A 16510-nucleotide genomic window follows, 5' to 3' on the forward strand; every position below is an offset into this window, starting at 1 on the left:
AATCAAATGAAGGCCAAAACAATCTATCTTTAATTGCAATAAACATCAAACAAACCCTTTTTGTACAAAGTGCTACACAACCACGAGTCTGTGCCATTCATCTGACCATCTGCGTTACACAGTGAATACATTTTTTTATTAATGGATTCCAGAATATTTTCCCTGTTTTCTGTATCGCAGAAATCATATTATTGCTACAAGAAGCACATTCAACGCAGATGTAATAAACACCACAACCACTTGTGCTTCCATGCTGAACACACATCTCATATATAAAAATAATTTTGGGGGTCCTTGGCTTTTTTAGGCAGTCGTTAACCTTCATTAACCTTTGCCTTATGGTTAAGTCCACCAGTTTTTATGCATCGTTATTAGATTATATTGTTAGGTAACTTAAATCATTGCCCACTATAGCCTAGATAAATTGTTTTTTAGCCATCTTTATTTAATTTATGAAACTGAGAACCACTAAATCAGTGAGTGAAAGGCGTTGTCTAGAAATGTACAATGTTAAAACATAAGCGCCAAGTAAATGACAAAGTGAAAATACTTGCATTCAATAGCGGGTAAATTTGACCCACTGGCGCTTATTTGTATAAATGCCCTGTTTTTTTAATTTAGTTAGGTTTAGTTTTTTTTTTCAGTTTACAATTCTAATGTTACTGTAGTATAACTGTGACATATACATGTAATGTAATTTGAATGTAGGCCTACATTAAATAAAATTAAGTTGTTTCATTGTTTTCTCTATGTTCAACCCCAACATTTGAGCTTTTTTGTGCTTCAGCTAGGTCAGATCACAGCTCATTCGCTTTGAAATGCTGGAAAAAAAATCAAAATAATACATATTTAACCTTTTCAGTGGTAAGATTAAAATATTCTAGCGGTTCCCCCCCAGAGTGAGTTTTTTTTAAAGGTCCCGTGTTTCGTGTTTTTTTTTTTTTTGAAGCTTTGATTGTGTTTACAGTGTGCAATATAACGTGTTCATGTTTCGCGTGTAAAAAAACAGTATTTTTCACACAATGTACTTATCTGTATACCACTGTTTACACTGTCATAAAAACGGGCTGATGACTTCCTTGTTCTATGAAGTCCCTCTTCAGAAATACGTAACGAGGTCTGATTGTGCCAGCGGTTCCTGTTGTTTTGATTCGACAGCAGCTTAGCGCACGCTGCCCGGAAAGGTCTTGCCATAACGTGGATATGCATGCGCTCTGTGTTATTGTAAACATGTCTTTAATTTTATATGACTACTGTAGCATAACAGCTTCGCAATAAATAGGAAACAAACATGGCTTTACTACAGTAGGTAACGTTACATAGGTCTAAACATAGAACAATAATTCGCGTGGCTGCAGCTAAACCAGCATGTGGTTTAACAGTAAACAATAGATATAATCAACAAATAATTTAAACTGATCATTACAAACACCAACAATCGATGGTGTCCGGTTGAATTACTACACTTTTTAAAAAAATTTGTCGGATTAGTTTCAATTACCATCTAGTTAACAAAGCTAAACAGCGTTGCCCTTTGTGTAATAAGTTACAGAAACTGTTAAACGCACCAAATTAAATAATAAAATACACTTAACGGTTGTGGTCCATAAACAACGCCTTCTCCAGACAAAGAGGGAACTGCTCCTTCTTTCAAGAATAATCTTTGTGCGAATCCGGCATTAAACTGATTGAGATTGAGGAAGCTGTCCTCAGCAAAATGTGCTGCACATAATTTTACATGTGGATTATAATTTTTACAGAGTTAAACATAAATGTAACCATTGATCTCTAAGTACAGCGTCCCTGGGAAGGCCAAACAAAGGTGATTGGACTGGTGAATTTCGACGACATGGCGACAAACACACTCTACAAACGAAACTCTTCTCCGTGGGAGCGTAACAAGACCACGCCCCATTTTTTGTATATTCTTGTGGGCGGAGGTTAGTCAAAAAATGGTTTTAGTTACGTCATTACTGAAGGAAGTAGAGGGATGTAGTCCAAACTGGCCGTGCGATTTCTGTTAAATAAAATATCTTGATTGGCATTGAACTTTGAGCTTTATAATTTTACAGATATTATTTATACTCTAACAACAACATTACACACTAACTAATGTTTGAAACATGGGATCACGAAGAATGGGACCTTTTAAGACGACCGTTATTTTACAACGTTCACCTTACTGTTTCCATGGCGATGCGTCAGGCTTGTCACGTGACACACCGCGTCTACAATAACAACGCATGACAGATGCATCGCTTTTATTTCGTTTTTCCTTTTTTTATTTAAAATATTCACAAACTTGTATACCAGGTCATGAACAATCGGATATTACGATTCATAAATATGTGTAAATGAGTGTGTTTGATAGTTTAAAAACCTTTCTAAATGATCTTGATCGTGATCTGTAATGTAAGACGGGCACCACCATGTTTTTCATGCTGTAGTTCAGAGAGTCCTGTCAGTCAGGTTAACAGCACGTGAATTCATCAGTTTCTCCCAAAATACAAGTAATAAGTGGCGGGTGATCTGGGTAATGAACACAGTGAACTTTATAGTTACTTACACTATGTGTATCTGATATGAATAAAGCACATCTGCAAATTAAATTTGAATGGATTGTTATTGTTGCTTTCATAGACATATGCATGTATTTTTCAAACTCTAAATGTATTGATTTACTAGTATTAACGTGTATTTTAAATGTCTGAAACCTAAAATATGCATTATATGGTTAATAATACTGCATAGTTGTGATAATATGACAAGAGCAGTGCACGTCTCTCTCCGGCTCAGCCCCAGGCAACTAGAATTTGGCAGTTACCGAACGTTCTACATCCCATATGTGGGACCATACTCCCAGGGGCACTGAAATAAGAATCCCATATGTGGGACCGTACCGCTCAAAAGGTTAAAGGAACACTTCACCCATTTGCATTTAGCTTTGTATTGTTAGAAACCCAGTCATATATTATAATGATCATGGATTTTTCCTTTATTTTTCCCTGAGATGGGAGAAATAAGGATTTAAGTGTTTTACTTCCTGCTTATTATGACGTAAAAATCGTCATTTTGCGTCATAATAAGCAGGAAGTCAAAATTCATTGAAAAGTGTATAGACTACAGACACTAGCTTATTATTATTCCAGGGGGTGGGACCCACTCACCCTACAGGCCTATTACAGATCAGTGGGTGGGACTAAACTTACAGAAACGAAAATGAAAATCCGCCATCTTGTTTGGAAGCTATGTAGCTAAGCTAACAAGCGCTTATGGAGTCAGATTTACGAGAATGGCTGGAGGAACAACTCATGATATGGAAGAAGAGGATTTTCAAAGTCTGTTGCTCGAAACAGATGTTCGTGGCTATCTATACGAGCCACAATATAGCACAGAGGAGGAACAGGAGGCGGCGGCTGCAGCCGAGGCCGGAGACCTGCCTGGCGCGGACTGGTGGTGCCTGTGCTCTCGTTGTGCGCCTACGGACACAGAGCTAGAGTCCGTCTGCTGCCAAGAATTTCAAAGATGCCAATTTCTCCTCGAAGAAATGTCTGAGGCAGACAAGGACACGGATGTTTGCGTTGTGAACCATCCTAGTTTCGCCCCGCATATGGACAGAGGCGTCCTGGAGACATCTTTCAGAATTCCGAAGGTAAACTGGAAACGCCAGCCGAAGCCTGCAGGGACAAATGGACGTCTAGCTGTAAAGTAAGTGTTTTTATTATCGCTAACTGTGTCCTCAATGTCTTGGGAGTGGGAGTGGCTTGTGGAGCTGTGCAAATGTGTTGCATTGTGGGAGTTGTGGTTTTCCATACAAATGAGCCCTAAAGTTACTTTCTGTAATAACTCGGTCAAAAAGGCACCAAATTCGAAAATTTTAATAGATTTCGACTACATATATGACCCACTTTCAATGAAGATCAATGTTCCCACGGGTGAAATGCTCCTTTAAACACTATAATTTACCATCATTGAGAAAATTTAATACAACAAGCAAATACAAATCAAAAAGTGACACACTGCAGTGCTGCAATGTAAAATATGTGAAAAAATAATGTTTTTCGAACAACTTAGTATGAGATCCCAGATAGCAATTACGTTTGGGCCCCATGTGAGTATTATCTGGCACACATGGCCTAGATGTGGCATGGCTGAACAGATGTGGACCAAATTGTAGCCATATTTGTTTTGCCATAAGTTAAAAAAATGCGGGAAATGCTCTCCTGCTTCACAACTGATTTTGAGGTCTATGGCCCAGATAACAACTGTAACGACTGGGGTGAAGGAGTGGCAGGAAGCAAGTGCGAGGTTAATGTCATTTAATGAAGACAATGAAACAATACAATACTGGGCGGGGAAGCGAGCCAAAGGTAAGTGGTGTTGCTTGGTGGTGGGTTGCATAGAGTGGACGGGGTTCCGGGGAAACACGGACATCCAACGCAGAAACACACAAGAAAGCAAAGCACAGGTCACAAACATGAAACAACGCTCTCACGAACACAAGACACTAGACAAGTCAATATATATGGATGAGTAATGAGTGACAGCTGTTGCTGATGACAATTAACGGAGACGCCCACAAACTAATCAGTGCTGATGTGTAACACACAGACTTCACCCTCAAAGTGCAAAACCCAGAGATCATGGTTTACCAACCGTGACAGTACCCCCCCTAAGAATGCCTCCTGGAGTTCCCAGAAGTGCCTACCTGCTGATTTTAATCATCAATAAGGGAGTGATCCAGTGTGTCCCTAGCAGGTACCCAACTTCTCTTCTCCGGACCATAACCTTCCCAGTCCACCAAGTACTGGAATCCTCGTCCCCTCCGTCTCGAGTCCAGAATACGATTAACCGAATAGGTCGGTTCCCCATCTACAAGACGCGGCAGCGGGGGAACCAGGGTAGGCGGATTAATACGTGAATAAAACACGGGTTTAATTTTGGACACATGGAAGGCGGGATGTATTGTAGCGTGGCCACATAAGGGGAAGTATATTTATAGTAGATCAACCTATAAGAGTGAATGGTTGATCATTTTGTTTTATATGCTTTCTCATGTGTCTGTATTTTCTCCCTTACATGTATGTGTTGTTGGGCTTGATCGCCCAATCTCCCGAGATGCGTTCCGAGCGAGATTGGTTGTCATGTGGTTTCACTGGAGCGCGCTCATTCATTCACGATACGGAAACGATCGTAGTGGATTACCTGTCTTTTTTTGCCTGGCTGTTTTTGGAGCTTGTACTGCCGATCCTTTGTGGAGTATATCCTTTCATTGGAGTGGTGGATTACTCATCCGGGGGACTTTAAACTGCTGGAGACCCACAGATTCTGCTCACGGATTCCCCATCCTTGCCGGTGAGGCTGATCTGACTTTGTAAATAGTACACGCTGGACTGAGAGACTTCCACACACACACACACACACACACACACACACATTCAAGTTTGTGTGTAATTGGTTTACTGGGTTTATTCTGTTGTCTTATAAATACACTTTGGTTTGTTTTGCTATTCTATTTGTCTTATTTTTTTTGTTTGTTACTCCTCCATTCATTTTGATTTATTCCAAATGAAAAATGTGTTCTCCTTTTATAGTGTAAGCTCCTCTTAGTTGCTTAGGGGAGTGTTACATATTGGTGGCCAGTATGGGGACGTTCTGTTTCTTTTTGGATGTTTTTTTTAGTAAAAGTCTGTAAAAATGGAGGAGCAGACAAATGTAAATGTTGAAAATGTTACACCGGCTGCTTTAGACACTGATAACCCTGACCAAAATGTACATGAAGAAAATAAATGTGGAGTTACTCCCAGTGCAGATTTTACTGCAGGCCCATTTGTCACTAGACGCAATCCAACTGGTGAAATAACGTCTATGCTTAGCTCATTGTGCATTTCTGATGATGATGAGGATGATGATGATGATGAGGATGATAATAGTTGTGTAGTGAAGTCTCACCTCAGGTGGTCAGATGAAGCCGAAACTGCATTTACCAACCTCAAGAGCCGCTTCGTTTTTGGCTCCCATCCTTGTAGCCCCTGAACCCACACGGCAGTTTGTGGTGGAGGTTGACGCATCAGAGGTTGGGGTAGGAGCAGTTCTTTCCCAACTTGCTGCCTCGGACGATAAGATGCATCCCTGCGCGTTTTTCTCTCATCGGTTATCTCCTGCTGAACGCAATTATGACATTGGTAACAGAGAATTGTTTGCCGTCAAATTAGCTTTAGAGGAGTGGCGTCACTGGTTGGAAGTTTCAGGGGTACCTTTCATTGTTTGGACCGATCACAAGAATTTAGAGTAAATTAGAACTGCCAAAAGACTCAATTCCAGGCAGGCTCGGTGGACACTTTTTTCAGTCGTTTTGATTTTACTCTGTCGTACCGCCCGGGTTCCAAAAATGTCACACCAGATTCTTTGTCACATCTTTTTGATCCCTCCGCCCGCCCGGTGACTCCCGACTGTATTTTACCTGAGAAAATAGTCATCTTAGCACTCGTATGGGAGCTCGAATCGAAGGTCAAGACGGCCTTAGAAGGGGTAACGCCTCCGCGCGGTTGCCCACCGAATCGTTTATTTGTGCCAGAAGAGTTACGGTCCGAAGTTATTCAGTGGGTTCACTGCTCTAACGTTGCTTGTCATCCAGGGATAAGCCGAACCAAGGGGTTAGTTAAACAACGATTCTGGTGGCCACTTATGGCTCGTGAATTCCATGATTTTGTTTTGGCTTGCTCAGTTTGCGCCAGTGGTAAGTCGTCTAACCGGCCTCCTGATGGGCATCTTCAACCTCTGTCTGTCCCTTCGAGACCCTGGTCACATATCGCACTAGATTTTGTTACCGCCCTCCCGCACTCTAATGGCATGACGGTCGTTTTGACCGTAGTGGACCGGTTCTCGAAGGCGGCACATTTCATTACCTTGCCCAAATTACAGACAGCCAAGGAGACAGTGGTCACTGTCCTAGATCACGTCTTTCGGTTACATCGCCTCCCGGTAGACATGGTTTCTGACAGGGGATCCCAATTCATATCCGAATTTTGGAAATAATTTTTTTTTAAATTTAAGATGCTAGGAGCGATGGTTAGCCTGTCTTTGGGTTATCATCCCCAGAGTAACGGGCAGTTTGAGCTAGCCAACTACGATTTAGAGAGAACGTTGCGATTTTTGGTCTCCAAGAATCCTTCTTTCTGGAGCCAACAACTCTCTATGGTGACTCACAATTCGTTACCAGTGTCAGCCACGGGCCTCTCTCCGTTTCAGTGCAGCTTAGGTTACCAGCCACCAGCTTTTCCTTGTCTGGAATCTGAAGTCGTGGTTCCCTCCGCTCACGCATTTGTTCAGAGGTGCCACCGCACCTGGACCAGAGCCTGCGAGACTCTGCTCCGGATGAGTGAGCGCACTAAGGCCAAGGCCGATCGCCACCAGTCAAAGCCTCCCATTTACGTCGTAGGTCAAAAAGTGTGGCTTTCTACGAACAATATTCCTCTCCGTTCCGTTTCTAACAAATTAGCTCCCAAATTCATTGGCCTGTTTACTATCACCAAGATTACTAGTCCTGTGACAGTCCGCCTCAAACTACCTCCAGCATACAGGAGGATACTGTAACACTCCCCTAAGCAACTAAGAGGAGCTTACACTATAAAAGGAGAACAATCGTTCATTTGGAATAAATCAAAATGAATGGAGGAGTAACAAACAAAAAAATAAGACAAATAGAATAGCAAAACAAACCAAAGTGTATTTATAAGACAACAGAATAAACCCAGTAAACCAATTACAAAAGTCTCTCAGTCCAGCGTGTACTATTTACAAAGTCAGATCAGCCTCACCGGCAAGGATGGTGAATCCGTGAGCAGAATCTGTGGGTCTCCAGAAGTTTAAAGTCCCCCGGATGAGTAATCCACCACTCCAATGAAAGGATATACTCCACAAAGAATCGGCAGTACAAGCTCCAAAAACAGCCAGGCAAAAAAAGACAGGTAATCCACTACGATCGTTTCCGTATCGTGAATGAATGAGCGGGCTTCCGATTGCCGGTATGCCGGTACTATATATTTAAAAACACCCCCTCAGTTCCTGTTTGGGTGACGTGAAACCACGTGACAACCAATCTCGCTCGGAACGCATCTCGCGAGATTGGGCGATCAAGCCCAACAACACATACAGGTAAGGGAGAAAATACAGACACAAGAGAAAGCATATAAAACAAAATGATCAACCATTCACTCTTATAGGTTGATCTACTATAAATATACTTCCCCTTATGTGGCCACGCTACATAGATCCCCCCCCCCCAGCCATCGGCATCGGAGGAGATCGTCCGAACCAGCGCTTCAGGTTAACCACATTTACAATGTCTGTTTTAAGTGGGTCACCCCAACGAACTGTGTAATTTATTGGCCCCATTTTTTTCATTATTTCAGCTGGTCCCTCCCACTTGGGCGCTAGCTTAGCAGAGAATTTATTAGATGCCGAAGAGAGAGGATGAGTTTTTATCCAGACTAGATCACCCGGCTGAAACTGCGCATCTTTCCGATGGGAATTATAATATCTAGCTTGTCTGGCTTGCTGCACAACCCACTCTTTGCTTTACTTCCTCTACAATGATGTTTTGTCGTTCCAGTAGACTGTACGAGGTTTGGTCTGGTGTGGGGGGTTTGAGGATTAACCTCTCCAGCGGTCCGAGAAGCTGTCTGCCAAGCATCAACTCTGCAGGTGTTCTACCGGTGGTTTCTTGGTGTGCAGTATTAATAGCAAATCTTAACTCAGGTAACCACTGATCCCAGGCTTGATGGTATTGTCCCACATATGATGCAATCATAGTTTTTAATGTCCGGTTTATCCTCTCTGTCAGGTTTGTCTGAGGGTGATAACTGGTGGTGAGCTTTTGGATACTTCCCCAGGTCTTGCATAGCTCAGCCAGTATGTGGGAGGTGAATTGTACTCCCCTGTCTGATATCAGGTATTTGGGAACCCCCCAACGAGTAAAAACTTCTTCCCTTAGAATTTTAACAATCTTCTGTGTCTTGCTATCCCTAAGGGGGAACATCTCTACCCATTTGGTGTAGTAATCTACAATCACTAGGAGGTAAGAGTGCTGTTTCTTACTGCTGGGGAAGGGTCCCATCAAATCCATGCCCAATGTATGCCCTGGTTCTGTCACTTGGGTATGCTGTAAAAAGCCACTGGGTTTAGTGTTGTCATGTTTATACTTTTGACAGATATTGCATTCCTTGACGTACTGCCAGACGTCTTTGCGGACCGTCGGCCACCAAGCCACCTCCAAGAGTCTCAGTAGCGATTTTAGTCGACCCAGATGTCCTCCTAGTGGGTTGTCATGAAAGTAGTGAAGAAAGCCCGGAATTAATACCTGAGGAACAACCAATTGGAATTTATCTCCGTTGTTCTTTACAGGTACCCGACGATACAACACCCCCTGTTGGACCTCGAAGGTAATCTGTTGGTCTTGTACCTTTCTGACTTTAGGGTCTGACTTCAGGTCAGCAACAGTGGTGTCAGTACTTTGTGCTAGTGAAATTTCTGCTAGTGTGTGTGGTATGTCTGATGAGCACTGAGTCGTTGTTATGGCCATACAAAGAGCCTCTTCTCTCTCCTCAGGTTCACTGACTCTAGACAAGGCATCTGGACCTAGGTTGAGACATCCTTTCCTATGGTGTACTTGGAAGTTGAATTGCTGCAACCTAAGAGTCCATCGGGTTAGTCGTGAGGAAGTTTTGGGACTATTGAAAGCCCATGTTAACGCAGCATGATCACTGTAAATGTCAAACTGACTCCCTTCAAGGTAATGCCTCCATTTTTCCACCGCCCAGACCACCGCCAAACACTCTTTTCCAGAGGTAGAGTAATTTAATTCTGCTCCTCTTAAGGTCCTAGAAGCATAAGCAATTACTCTTTCCCCTTCAGGTGTTTGTTGGGTGAGAATGGCTCCTAACCCTACATCACTGGCATCCGTATGCACCTGAAAAGATTGGTTGAGGTCAGGCTGCATCAATACCGGAGGGTCTTGTAACACTTGTTTGATGGTATTAAAGCTTGTCTGACACTCAGAAGTCCAGTCCCATTTTACTCCCTTCTTTTTTAGGTGATTCAAAGGGGCAGTGATGTCCGCAAAATGGGGAATGAATTTGTGGTACCACCCTGCTAATCCCAGAAAGCGTTGGAGAGCTTTGAGGTCTTTGGGAAGAGGATATTGGGCAACAGCAATAGTTTTTTCCCTATCAACCTCCACACCTTTCACTGAGACAATGTGCCCCAGGAACTTTAGCTGTCTTTTAAAGAAGTGACACTTCTTCATGTTAAGGGTAAGAGATGCCTGTTCCAGTCGTTGCATTACGGAGTTCAAGTGTTTGGTGTGTTCCTCTAAGGATCGCGAATAGATGATAATGTCATCTATGTATACGAAACAGAATTTTCCTCTCAATTCTGCCAGAACCTTCTCCATAAGCCTCTGGAATGTAGCAGCGGCATTCCTGAGCCCATAAGGCATGGCTCGGAATTGGAATAGTCCCTGGTTGGTGATGAAAGCTGTCTTTTCTTTGCTCCTTTCCTCCATATCCACTTGCCAATATCCTGATTGCAGATCCAATGTGCTGACCCAAGTGGCGCCGTCCAGTGATTCCAGGATGTCATGAATAAGAGGCATTGGATAAGCATCAGGTATGGTCTTGCTGTTGAGCCTCCTATAGTCCACACAGAACCTGTAGGATCCATCAGGTTTGGGGACCAGGACTACTGGTGATGACCATGGAGAGCAGGATGGTTCAATGATGTGGTCTTTTAGCATTTGATCAACCTGGTCATCAATGATCTTCTTCTTGAAAGGTGAGACCCTATAAGCTCTAGATTTAATCGGCATCTCATCCGATAGGATGATTTTGTGATGTTCCACTGATGTTTTGCCCAGGACATTAGATGTGGTGCGAGGCCAGGTATCCATCAGCTTCAGCAACTCCTGCTGATTGTCGGAGTCCCAGCTTGGAGCAACCTCCGTTTCCAGGGTAGCGAGTTGTGTTTCCCAGGTGGGAGGTAAGGCATAGTAAAGACTCACAATCGCAGTATGGGATCTTCTTTCACCCACTGGGATTGTAGACCGATCCGTATTCATTAGGGCAGATAAGAAGGGATAATATATATATCCTTTGCCCATTTTCAGGCCATATCTACTTTGGCCGACATCCACAATGGCTTCTGCTGCCCTCAGGAAATCCAAGCCAGCTATAATGGAAAACGCCAGGTGATCATCCTTCATTATATATGTCTCCACTCTGCATACCTTATCATGCCATTTATAGCAGATGGTTTTCTGGTTCATAGCTTGGTGCACCTTTCCATCCGCCATGATGAAGCGCTGAGGGGAACCTGGAGTGTCAGATGTTGTCTCACCTCCTAGCTGTCTCCAAAGGTTTTCCTGCATCAATGTGTACGTACTACCTGTATCCACCACCGCCTTCACTTCTTTACCTTTTACTATTACAGGCACCAGGAGAAGAGAATTTAGCGAATGGGGTTGAGCAACAGAGAGTCCTGCCAAGTTTTTGGGAAAATGACGTTCAGGTGTTTTTTTATTGGCCTTTTCTTTACCATTCAGACTGTCCACTTTCTGCCAGTAATCCTTCGCCCCCATACAATCCTTCTCTACCATAGAGCCCACCTTCACCAGCTGTTCCACCGTCCTCACCGTCCCTCTTAGACAGCCCGCTACTCTGGGGTTGATGTTATTAAGGATGCGGCTCACCATCTCTTCCTCCGTGATATCAGGCTTCCACTTGAGGCAAAGTGCTCGGTAATCATAGGCAAAATCTCTCAGGCGTTGACGTGGCTGCTGAATCAGAGACCTCAGCTTATCTGGAGGTAGTTGGTGTGTATGGTGCCAATCTAGAGAGAGAAGGGGTACTGGTGAAACGTAATTTTTTCAACTTATTTTCCCATCTTTCATCTCTTCTCAGGAAAAAATCAGCCACAGCTCTCTCCAACTTTTCCAGGGAGCACCGGAAATAATCCTCCAACTCTGCTAAGCTATTGTCCACTGCCTCCCGGAAACTAGTTTCCCTATTAAGTGAACTGTCAGCCGAGTGCTTATATTCCTGTTCAACTGATGTAACTTTTGAACTAAGAGCCAATAAATCCACTTTGAGTTTATCAATCTCTGTTTGCATCGTTTGTACCACATTTCCCTAGTAGGCTGAAATTACGAATGAAATGTCGATAGAAATTGGCGAACCCCAGAAACCGCTGTAGGGCCTTACGGGAATCTGGAGATGGCCAATCTGTCACAGCCTTAACCTTGTCAGGATCCATACGTATTCCCTCGGACGAGACGATATACCCCAGGAAGGGGACAGACTGTGCATGGAATACGCATTTCTCCACCTTGACAAAAAGCCCATTCTCGAGTAATCTCTGGAGCACTCGTCTGACATGTTGAACATGTTCCTGGAGAGATAAAGAAAAAATCAGTATGTCATCCAGGTAAACATATATAAACTGATCTACCATGTCTCTCATCACATCATTAACGAGTGCCTGGAAAACCCCTGGCGAGTTGGAGAGCCCAAACGGCATCACCAAATATTCAAAGTGCCCTCTAGGGGTGTTAAAGGCGGTTTTCCATTCATCCCCCCTTCCTGATGCGGACCAAATGATAAGCGTTACGTGAATCCAATTTTGTGAATACGGATGCTCCCTGTAACCTCTCGAAAGCTTAAGACATCAATGGTAACGGATAGGTGTTCTTTATCGTGATGTTCTTCAGCTCTCGGTAGTCAATACAAGGTTGCAAAGAATCATCCTTCTTACCCACAAAAAAGAATCCTGCCCCCGCTGGAGAAGATGAAGGGCGGATGAACCTCGATGCCAAGGAATCAGAAATGTATTTCTCCATGGCCTCCCTCTCCGGAATAGAAAGAGAGTAAAGCTTGCCTTTAGGCAGAGACTTACCTGGCACTCCTTCAGGTCCAAGTACTCTGCGTGCACGTTTGATAACACCATGGTCTCTTTCTGAAAGACAGAAACAGGCACGACAGGACAAGCAGAAACCAGACAAGACTCATGACAACTTTCACTCCACAAGGTGACTGCGTTGGAACCCCAATCCACTCGTGGATTATGTTTGATTAACCAGGGGTGACCTAACACAATGGGAGCTACAGGGGAGTCCATGAGGTAAAAGGATATGGTTTCACTGTGGTTGCCTGAGGTGAGCAGAGTTATGGGTTCAGTGTAGTGGGTGACGTGTGGCAATTCCTGGCCATTGAGTGTGGTGACATGGATGGGATGAGACACAGGAAGGACAGGAAGGTTTAAGTGACGTGCAAGGAGAGAGTCAATGAAATTACCTTCGGCCCCAGAGTCCAGAAGGGTGTGACAGTCGTGAGTGTGAATCTCCCACCGCAGTTTCACCGGAAGGAGAGTCGATGATCCCACCCGATAGTAGCCTCAAACTTACTACCGGGCTGGCTCTTTTTTACCGGGCATGAATGGATGGAATGCTCCGAGCCACAGCAATATAAACATAGTCCTTGGGACTTCCGCCACTCTCTCCCCCTCCGGGAAAGCTGAGCTCTACCAACCTGCACGGGTTCGTGATCGTAGATGGGACCGACCATATTCTCTTGACTCGAGCAGCCCCTTTCTAGAGAGACGTAATGGCGTGTAGGACTGACTTGTCTACCCAGGCGGTTAATCCGAGCGTCCACCCAGAGTACCAGGTCGATTAGGCTGTTGAGTGTTGGGGGCAGCTCGAGGAGGTAGATTTCCTTCTGAACACGGTCGGCCAGCCCATGCAGGAATCGAACCTTAAACAACGAAAATCAGCAGTGGCGGACTATTCCATTCAGTTCCGCACACTGGCACGTGGCCGCCAGTGTGCGGAACTGAATGGAATAGTCCGCCACTGATGATTTTCGTTGTTTAAGGTTCAAGAGCTGGTGAGCGGCCTCCCTGCGGGCCGTGGCTCAATCGAAGACCCGTTTCATCTCTTCGGAGAGGGAGTGGAACGAGGCGCAACACGGATGTTGATTCTCATACACCGCCGTCCCCCATAAGGCGCCCTGCCAGAGAGTAGGGTAAGAGCAAACGCAACCTTGGACTCCTCTGTCGCGAAGGTGCGGGGCTGCAATGCAAAATGCATGGAACGTTTGTTAAGGAAAGTCTTGCAAAAGTTTGGCTCACAGGAGTAACTCTCTGGTGGCGGAAGTCACGGCTCTGGCCAAAAGTGGTCCTGGGAGGTCTCCCGGGGGACGAGCGGTGCAGGCGGTGCGGTGGGCGCAGTGGGAGAGGTGAGTTTATGAATCTGCTGGGTGAGCTCGGACACCTGTGTCACCAGCGCTTGGATCGCGGGGTTCCGGGGAAACACGGACATCCAATGCAGAAACATACAAGAAAGCAAAGCACAGGTCACAAACATGAAACAACGCTCTCATGAACACAAGACGCTTGACAAGCCAATATATAGGGATGAGTAATGAGTGACAGCTGTTGCTGATGATAATTAACGGAGATGCCCACAAACTAATCAGTGCTGACGTGTAACACACAGACTTCACCCACAAAGTGCAAAACCCAGATATCCTGGTTTACCAACCGTGACAACAACAAACACATGAGAACCATATGTTATGAGCTATGGCATACAGTTAGAAAAGCCGACTTGTGGTAAACATTTGGCTTATAGGTGGAAAAACACAGGAATCCTGAAATCAAGTGCGGCAAACATCCCACACCTCAGGTTGCTATGCATCTTCCCTTATTGGTGGAGAGACTACGGCGCAAATTTGACTGAGTGAGCAGTGAGTCGCTGGCAGCAGGCGGCATTTCTGCTTTCCTCACGATTGTGTACGTTAAGGTAAGTGATGTTTTGGCACTTTAAAGTCATATAATTGAAATATGCAGCATTAAAGGGATACTCCACCGTGTTTTCATATTAAACTATGTTTTTCCCTTAACTAAGACGAGTTGATACATACCTCTCTCGTCTCAGCGCGTGCACTCAATCGCTTTGGCTCGTGGTGACACTTTGAAAGCACTTAGCTTAGCCCATTCATTCAATATGGGCCAAGCAGCGAAGCTACCAAACACCTCCACGTTTTCCCTATTTAAATACAGTTACTCGCGTAGTTACTTCGTCTTGGCGCAGTAATATCTTCACTCGTGAAAAATCCTCTCACCGGCCTCCGCTCCCTCTAGTGAAGATATTACTGCGCCAAGACGAAGTGCTTACAAGCACTTGCCATGGTATTCCGCCACACAATATAGTTATCCATTTTACACGCTTAGAAAAGTGCAACGTTTTGTTTTGTGTTACCGTCCTAGGTCGAGTTACACTACGCGAGTAACTGTATTTAAATAGGGAAAACGTGGAGGTGTTTGGTAGCTTCTCTGCTTGGCCATATTGAATGAATGGGCTCATCTAAGTGCTTTCAAAGTGTCACCGCGCGCCAAAGCGATTGAGTGCATGCACTTAGACGAGAGAGGTATGTATCAACTCGTCTTAGGTAAGGGAAAAACATAGTTTAATATGAAAACACGGTGGAGTATCCCTTTAAGTGTCAATATTGCATGTTATTAAGCGTGTAGTTAATCGTTTAATTGAGCAAGGGGTCAAATTAGCTAATATTTTCCTCAGTTTAACAATAGTTTAACGTTAGGGGTCCGCTAGGTTGCCGTTTTAAATTCCGATTTGTTTGGCTATAAATCAACAGTACGTAGCGTTACACATAAAGTATGTCATGTTATATCATTCTGAATTTAGGCGACGCAGTCTGATCATATAAATAGGGTCTGATGTCATTGTTAATGTTTCGTCAAAAAACCTTAACTTTAGGCCTAACCCCAATTTGTGTAATGTTACACAATATCATTTAACTAATCATAGTAGCCTAATAATTATAGCCCAATAATAATAAAATGCCAACAAGAATTACTGCATGACATTAATACATGTGTTACAAGCACGCCAGGTTCCACCTCCACCTCATCACGACCCAATCACATCTGCACTATAAATACCACACACGCACTCAGTCAGCGTCCGGTCTCGTTCGCGACAAGGTCTTACCTGTATGCTAACTCTAAGGACTAACTCTTCCTATACTTACCTCTCTCCAGCGATCCTCCGAATATCAAAGTCTCCATCATGCGTGTGTGTGGTACACCTCCCTCCTCTGACGTCTTCACCCAGCTATCACGTACCCATTCATCACTCTACCCTCTACATCTCGGATTTCATTCAACACTACCAGCTCCTCTGCTTGTGCCTTCAATAAAACCATCTTTCTATTACTCCTCAGCCTCCCGGGTATTCTCCAACAACATGTGAATTATTGCATCTATCTTTTTTATTTAAATCTGAAATGATATTCGATCAAGACTTTTCCCTCTTTAAAATTAAGTTGTAACGTTAGGCTAAATTTGTTTTGTCACAATACCAAAATTATGACTTTCGACACAATACCTGATTAACATACCTTGTTAACATGACCTAATAATGAACTTTACTTCT

The sequence above is a fragment of the Carassius carassius genome, chromosome 1, assembly GCF_963082965.1.
Source record: "Carassius carassius chromosome 1, fCarCar2.1, whole genome shotgun sequence".
NCBI lineage: Eukaryota > Metazoa > Chordata > Actinopteri > Cypriniformes > Cyprinidae > Carassius > Carassius carassius.